General features: G+C 44.3%; 1 long non-coding RNA gene across 1 annotated transcript; it reads right to left on the bottom strand.

Annotated features, from left to right (window-relative positions):
• Positions 1–337: 337 nt before the first annotated feature.
• Positions 338–7,379, bottom strand: LOC121101218. The gene is made up of 3 exons (XR_005833169.1): positions 7,022–7,379; positions 5,318–5,354; positions 338–981 (listed from the first exon to the last, which is right to left on the bottom strand). It is a non-coding gene; the product is annotated as an uncharacterized LOC121101218 (long non-coding RNA).

A 7,379-nucleotide genomic window follows, 5' to 3' on the forward strand; every position in this document is an offset into this window, starting at 1 on the left:
CCCCCACCCAGCAGCTGGCAGGTTTGGGTGAGGGACACAGAGGAAGCCAACCAGCTGCAGCAGAAGGTGGAGTGGCAGTTTGGAGAAGGACGTGACAAAGGTCTGGGGGAGCAGGGGGAGGTATGCCAGATAAAATGATAGAAGTCAGAAGGCTTTCCTGGGAAGGGGAAATAGAAGAAGAAATAGAATTTCTGGAACGGGCTGGGGAGGGAAGGAGCACAGCCAAAATCTTTCCTCATGGTCCTCGTGCTGCCCCACAGCGGGCCAGCAAAGCAGGCCTCGCTCTGAAGTTGCACTCGGCCACGTGCCTCTCCTTGGTGCCTGGGGTGCTCAGAGCTGCAGGGGTTCACTCTTTATTGGCAAACTGAAAACATAAGAGCAGCAACTGGGGCGGGAAGGGAAAAGTGGGGTCACTCAAGCGGTCGGTTATCTAGGTCACCCAGGGATTTGTAAGAGGGGAACTTCATGGGTGGTGCAGGCCTGGCTCCTTATCTAGTCGTGCAGCTTGGCGCTGTGTCATATCGCTGGCAGTCTGTTCCTCGAGATGAATGCCTTTGAAATGGATGCCTGGGCTCTCAAAAGCTTACGGTCAGGCCCTTGCCCAACAACCACCACAACCACGCAGAGCACAAAGCTTCCTTCAGCTGCTGGCCCCACTTGCCTGCTGTGAGGCCCGGCTACCTGGGGCTGACCCCTGTGGACCTCCCTCTGCAGTGGCTGCCCTTGGGCTCCAAGATGATCTGTACCCTTTCTAACCTCCCCAGGAAGGAAGGAAGGAATCTTTCTAAAGAAAAGGACAAGGCAGTGAAAAGTGAGACATTCAGTAAGCTTTGAAAGGTATGTTGTTAGCAGACTGCGTGGGGAATCCTTGGAGCAGCAGTGAGCCACGTGTAAGACATACTGGCCTGACGAGCTGCTGCTGTCATCGAAGATTCCATCCCTGCGTGAGGAGAGCAGGAAGGACAGGGACTCTCGTAAAACCTGTGGAACAAAATGGGGACACACATCCATAAGTGCTAAATAAAGACACGTGATATATGAGAGCAACTCCTCCCTACAATGTTTGGGGGGGGGGGCCCGAGGGCAGAACCAAGCTGAGGGCCTTTCCCTGAGGGTGTCTGTGAAGAAACACCACTCACAGAGTTCCACTTCCAGGATGGCGGCGTGAGGAGCTCCACAGGGAAACAAGCAAAGCTGGTAAAGCTACACCGTTTAACGTCTCTAGAAACTGTCTTAAGGGTATTCAATAAATGAAGAAACATTTATTCAAGAAAATCTACTAAAACCCAGTAAGAACAGTGAGAGTCTGGGATTTGAACCACATCCTGTTCCTTCCCTCCTCTCCCCTCCCCAGCTCAGTTTGACAAAAGCTCTACTCTGGGCAGATGTAGCCAAGAAGACCAGGATCCCTCTTCCCTCAGTCCCCAACCAAGGGTGTAAAATAATAAACAATATGTATAATGATCTTTGCCTCCAGCCCCTGGCACAGAGCTCCTAAATCCCTTAGGTGTAGGGCAACCTCCTGGGTGATAGGAGTGTCTTTAATTCTAATGCGACGACTCTTGGTGGGCTCCTGGGTAGCTTCAGGATGGGAGCCAGTCACCAGAAAGACTAAGCTATGATTAGATTTGAAATTTTCAACCCCATCCCTCATCCTCCGGAGGGACTGAAGACTGGGTTAATGATAGATCATGCCTCCATGTATGTAATGAAGCCTCCATAAAATTCCCAAAATATGGGATTCAGAGAGCCTCTGGGTTGGTGAACACACCTATATGTCAGGAGGGTGACACACTCCAACTCCACGAGGACAGAAGCTTCTGCTTTCGGGACTTTTCTGGACCTCATCTTATGTCTCCCTTTATCTGACTCTTCACGCACATCCTTTATTATGCCCTCTATAGTAAACTGGCAAAACATAAGTATTCCCCCGAGTTCTGTGAGCCACTCTAGCAAATTGTCAGCCCCTAGGAGGGGGTCATAGGAACCCCAATTTATAGCCAGTCAATAGTAAGTACAGATGACCATCTGGAACTTGCAGTTGGCATCTGAAATGGAGCAGTTTTGCGGGAGTGAACCCTTAGACTGTGGGATCTGACACTCACTCCACGCAGTGTCAGCCAGTGTTGCAGAATCACATGATGGATGGAAAACACACACATCTGGTGTCAAAAGTGTTGTGAGTGTTATAGTAGTATGAGAATAAAAGAGAAACACTGGAGTGATTTTCTTTCTTTCTTTTTTAGGATTTTAAGTAATCACACCCAACATGGGGTTTGAACTCACAACTCTGAGGTCAACAGTCACAAGCTCTACTGAATGAGCCAGCCAGGTGCCTCAGGAGTGTTTTTCTTACACAAAGGGTTACTGTTTTTCATCAGGAGAAGCAGGCCACCAGCACTTCTCATCTCCAGCTCTAAGTTGAGGGGGCTAAATTACTGGTGAGTGAGGCCAAGAGGTCAGGGGCTCCTGTTCTCAATCCAGAGGATAGAGGCTCTACTCCAGGTGCAGCACGCCAAGAATATCGAAGTCCTGATCGCTTCTGCCCCAGCTTATTGGTAGGACAGAGAGTCCACACCAGGGAAAGCAAGCTGAGAAGACCAGAGGCTACCACCCCCACCCAGCTCCCTAAATAGTGGATCGCAGATATCCCCTGGGGGAAAGGCAGCCATTTAGAAAAGAGAGCTCTGAAGCTCTCCCCAAAGGAATTGACTTTATTTAAAATGGAGTGTGGAATGGTTCAAGTCTAAGGACACTCTTAAAAACAATAGTTCCTCTTAATTAAGAGCAACAAACTAAACCATGGGCAAGCTAATTCACTAGAGACAACCAGGAAGAAAGAGAGCTAATAGACAATCTACTCAAAAACTGGCCTCTGAAACTACCCTTGCCTGAATCTAATTGGATCAGACCAATAAACAATTTATGCCCCAGGGCACTGTAGAAAATAATAGCAATTAGCCAGTAATTAGTGGAGCCTAACATATTGACGTAATACCAAATGAGGCAGACAACTTAACAGAGAGATCAAGGAAAGAGACAGTCAACAGAGCCCTGCTAAAAACATGATCACCCCAGGGTGAATGTGCACTTGCCTAACACTGCACCCTCTGAGAAGTGTCATCAGAGGCTCTGCATTGTAGGGGAAACAGACTTCGCTAAAACAGACAAGTGAAGTTGCACAACGAGCAAGCAAACACCACCACAAGCTAGCCGGAACAGGTGGAGGGAAATCAGTATTCAGACTGCTTTTCTCCTAAGATCAGGAATAAGACAAGGACGTCTGCTCCTGCCACTTCTACTCAAAATTGTACTGGAGGTGATAGGGCAATTAAGCAAGAAAAACAATTAAAAGGCAACCACATCAAAAACTAATGATGTACTATATGTTGGCTAATTGAAATAAATAAATAAATAAATAAATAGCATCCAGATTGCAAAGGAAGAAGTAAAAACTGTCTTATTCACAGACGACATGATCTTGCTTATAGAAAATCCTAAAGAATCAAAAGAATAAAAAACCTTTAGAACCAATAAATGAGTTCAGCAAGGTTACAGGATAAAAAATGAATATACAAAAGTCTATTGTATTTCTACACACTTGCAGTGAACAATCCAAAAATTAACTTAGGAAAATGCTCACAATAGCACCAAAAAGAATAAAATAATAAAAGGACAAATAACCCAGTTTATAAATGAGCAAAGAATCTGAATAGACATTTTTCCAGGGAAGATATACAAACGAAAAGCACATGAAAAGATGTGGACACATTAGTCATCAGAGAAATGCCACATCAATACCACAACGATACCACTTCACACCCACTAGGATGTCTAGAATCAAAAAAGTCAGCTAACAATAAGTGTTGATGGAGATGTGAAGAAATTGGAACACTATACTCTGTCAGAATGTAAAATAGTGCAGACACTTTGTAAAAGACTCTGAGTTCTTCAAACAATTAAACAGTTACCGTATGACCCAGACATTATACTTACAGGTATACGCCCAAAAGAAATAAAAATATATTTCTACACTAAAACTTATACACAAATGTTTATAGCACCATTATTCCTAATTTCCGAAAGGCGGAAAAACCCAAATGTCTATCAATGGATGAATGGAAAACAAAATATGATATACCCACACAATGGAATATTATTTGGCCATAAAAAGGAATGAAGTGTTGATATATGCTACAACACAAATGTATCTTGAAAACATGGTTACATGTAAAAAGCCTGTCACAAAAGGCCACAAAGTATATAATTCTATTTATATGAAAGTCCAGAAGAGGGAAATAGACACTGAAAAGACACAGTGGTTGTTTAGAGCTGAAAGGACAAGAGGTCAGGAAGGTTACAGCTAAAGGCTATGGATTGTAGGGTTTTTTTTAATGTTATCTCATTTTTTTAATTGACATGTAGCTGACATAGTACAGGGTTTCTCTATGAGGTAATTAAAGTTTAAAATGCAATTGTGGTGACGACTGCACATATTGTGGATATACAAAAAACCTTCAGTTGTACACTTTAAACGGGTGAATTGTTTGGTATGTGAATTATATCTCAATAAAGCTGTTTTTAAAAATGAAAAAGAAAAAATATGTATATATATACACACATAAAACTAAAATGCATGACAGCAGTAATGCAGAAGGTATAAAGAGTTAACGGAGTTTATTCTAAGGTTCTAGCAGTATTAGAATACTGAAGAAAGTAATCATTTGTATTAGACTGTGTCTTGATTTCCAGTCCCCCAGAAGCTGACCCTGAAACAAGGATTCAGTATAAGCCATTTGGGACTTGATCCCAAAAAGACGGTAGGGAAGCTGGGCAGGAGCAGGATGGACCAAAGGAAGGTGTGCAGTAAAGTAAGTCATCACTGCAAACAACGGGACTCAATCCTGTTGGAGAACTCTGGGAGACTGTGGAAAGCACCCGCTTCGAGTTATCCCACAGGAGGGGGTGTCTTTCCACCACTTCACCCCAGTCACTGGTTGAGCGCTGCTCCTGGGGAGCAGTAAATCTCAGGCCCTTCTGACCTGCTTTCTGCATGGGCAGAGCAGACTCCAAAGCTGGACAAAGACCAGGAAATCAACATGCAACTCACTGCAATAGACAAATGCAGGAGAAAAAAAGCATTTTTATAAAATTATGTCCATTTATGATACATAAAACATTTTGCATACCAGAAATAGAAAGGGGCATCCTAAATCTGGTAAAGAGAAAAATGTGTATAGATATATCTTTCAAACAAATAGTACTGGGCCAACTGGATTTCCACATCAAAAATAAATAAATATACCTTGACTCCTACCTGACACCATGTGATCATTTCCAGATGTAATGTTGAGCTAAATGTGAAGGTAAAAAAAAAATAAAGTGTTAAAAGAAAAACAAAGGAGAGCACCTTCCATGACCTTAAAATAGGCAAAAATGTCTTAATAGCAAGTAAAAAGCACTGACCATAAAAGAGAAAATCGATACACTGGATATTTCTCTTCAACAGAAAGTATCATTAAGAGAATGGGAAGGCAACATACCTGCCTCCAGAATGTATCTAAAGAATTGCTACAAATGAAAGGGAAAAAGACAGATCATCTACCAGAAGAGACAGAAGATCCATAGCCCCCACGAGGTGATGCAAATGACCAAGAATGAGGAGCCGCTCCATTTCATCAGGGAAATGCAGATGAAAAGAACACCTGCGTGACTCAGTCGGTTAAACGTCTGCCTTCAGCTCAGGTCACGATCTGGGGTCCTGGGATCCGCCCCAGTCTGGGTACGGCTACCCACTCAGCAGGGAGTCTGCTTCTCCCTCTCCCTCTGCACCCCCGCCCCCGGCTTGTGCTCTCTTTCTCTCTCAAGTAAATAAAGTCTTTAAAAAATAAAGGCACACCTACCAAGGGGTACCTGGGTGGCTCAGTCAATTAAGTGACCGACTTATGATTTTGACTCAGGTCATGATCTCACGGGTTATGAGATCAAGCCCTGCGGTAGGCTTGGCACTCAGCAGAAAGTCTGCTTGAGATTCTCTCCTTCTGCCCTCCCCCCACTAGCGTGCTCTCTCTTTCAACTTCTCTCTAAATAAATAAATAAATCTTAAAAAAAAAAAAAAAAAAGGCAAGCACACCTACCAAAAAGATTCACACAAACACACTGGAAAATGCCAAGCCAGTGGGGGTGCAAGGGAGCAGACAGGGCTCTCCAGGGGGGAGTGTGAAAAGGAACAACCACTTGGAACCTGTTTGGCAGAATCTGTGCAAATCCTGGGGTCCCTGCGACTGGCGTTTGTCAGGAATAGACCCAAGAAAAAGGCGGATAGAGGTTCAGCTACCAGCACTATTCTTGATAGCCCAAACCCAAATTTGCTGCCTACGTGTTCATTAGCAGCAAAACCGATAAACTGAAGAATACACACCATGGAGATGCCATAAAGTAATGAGAATAAAAAGGCCTCAAGTGCATGAGAAAAGCTCATAAATGCCTAAAATAGTACAGCTTGTTTGATTCCATTTATATGAAGTTCAAAGGCCAGAAAAACAAATCTATGGGTTAGAAGTTCAAAGAATTGTTACTTGGGCCGGGTGGGAGGGGGCACCAGGGGCCTGCCGGGGCCTGGGAATGTTGGTTCTCAAGCTGCTGCGCTGGACGCCCAGGTGAGCTCGCTTTGTGAAGAGTCATCAAGTGCCACCCTTAGCTGCACTCTTCTGTGTGTATATTACACTTCAATAACAAGCATTAAAAAAAAAAAAAGATTTATTTTTAAGTTATCTTTACACCCAACATGGGGCTCAACCTCACAACCCCAAGATCAAGAGTCACATGCTCTTTCAACTGAGCCTACCAGGCGCCCCAACAACAAGTGTTTTTTCAGTCATTATTTTTAAAGTCACAAGCTCATGAACAGAAGGGCTCTTAGTCTAGGGTCTGCCAAAATGGACACTAAGTGTGTTCAGACTGCTATAACAAAACTATCACAGACTGGGCAGCTTCTAAACAACAGAAATGTATTACTCACAGTTTTGTAGGCTGGGAAGTCCAAGTTCAAGGCACTGGAAGATTTGGTGCCTAGTGAGAGCTCACTTCCTCGTTCATAGACAGCTGTCTTTTCACTGTGTCCTCGCGCGATAGAAAGGGCGAGGGAGCTCTCTGGAGTCTCTCTCTCTCTTTTTTTTTTCCTGCCTGCTGCAGCCGCCCCATCCATCACAGCTTCTGCCTCCTGATGCCACCAGGACCGCTGGGCATGCGTGAAAGGTCACTCAGACAGTTGCCCGGCACGACCATTCCCTACAGGGCATCCCGGCCTCCTCCACAGCAATATGGAGTCTCTCTTAAAAACGTACTGATCCCAATCACGAGGGCCCTACCCTCATGAC

Source organism: Ursus maritimus, unplaced genomic scaffold, assembly GCF_017311325.1.
Source record: "Ursus maritimus isolate PB19 unplaced genomic scaffold, ASM1731132v1 scaffold_7, whole genome shotgun sequence".
Classification (NCBI taxonomy): domain Eukaryota; kingdom Metazoa; phylum Chordata; class Mammalia; order Carnivora; family Ursidae; genus Ursus; species Ursus maritimus.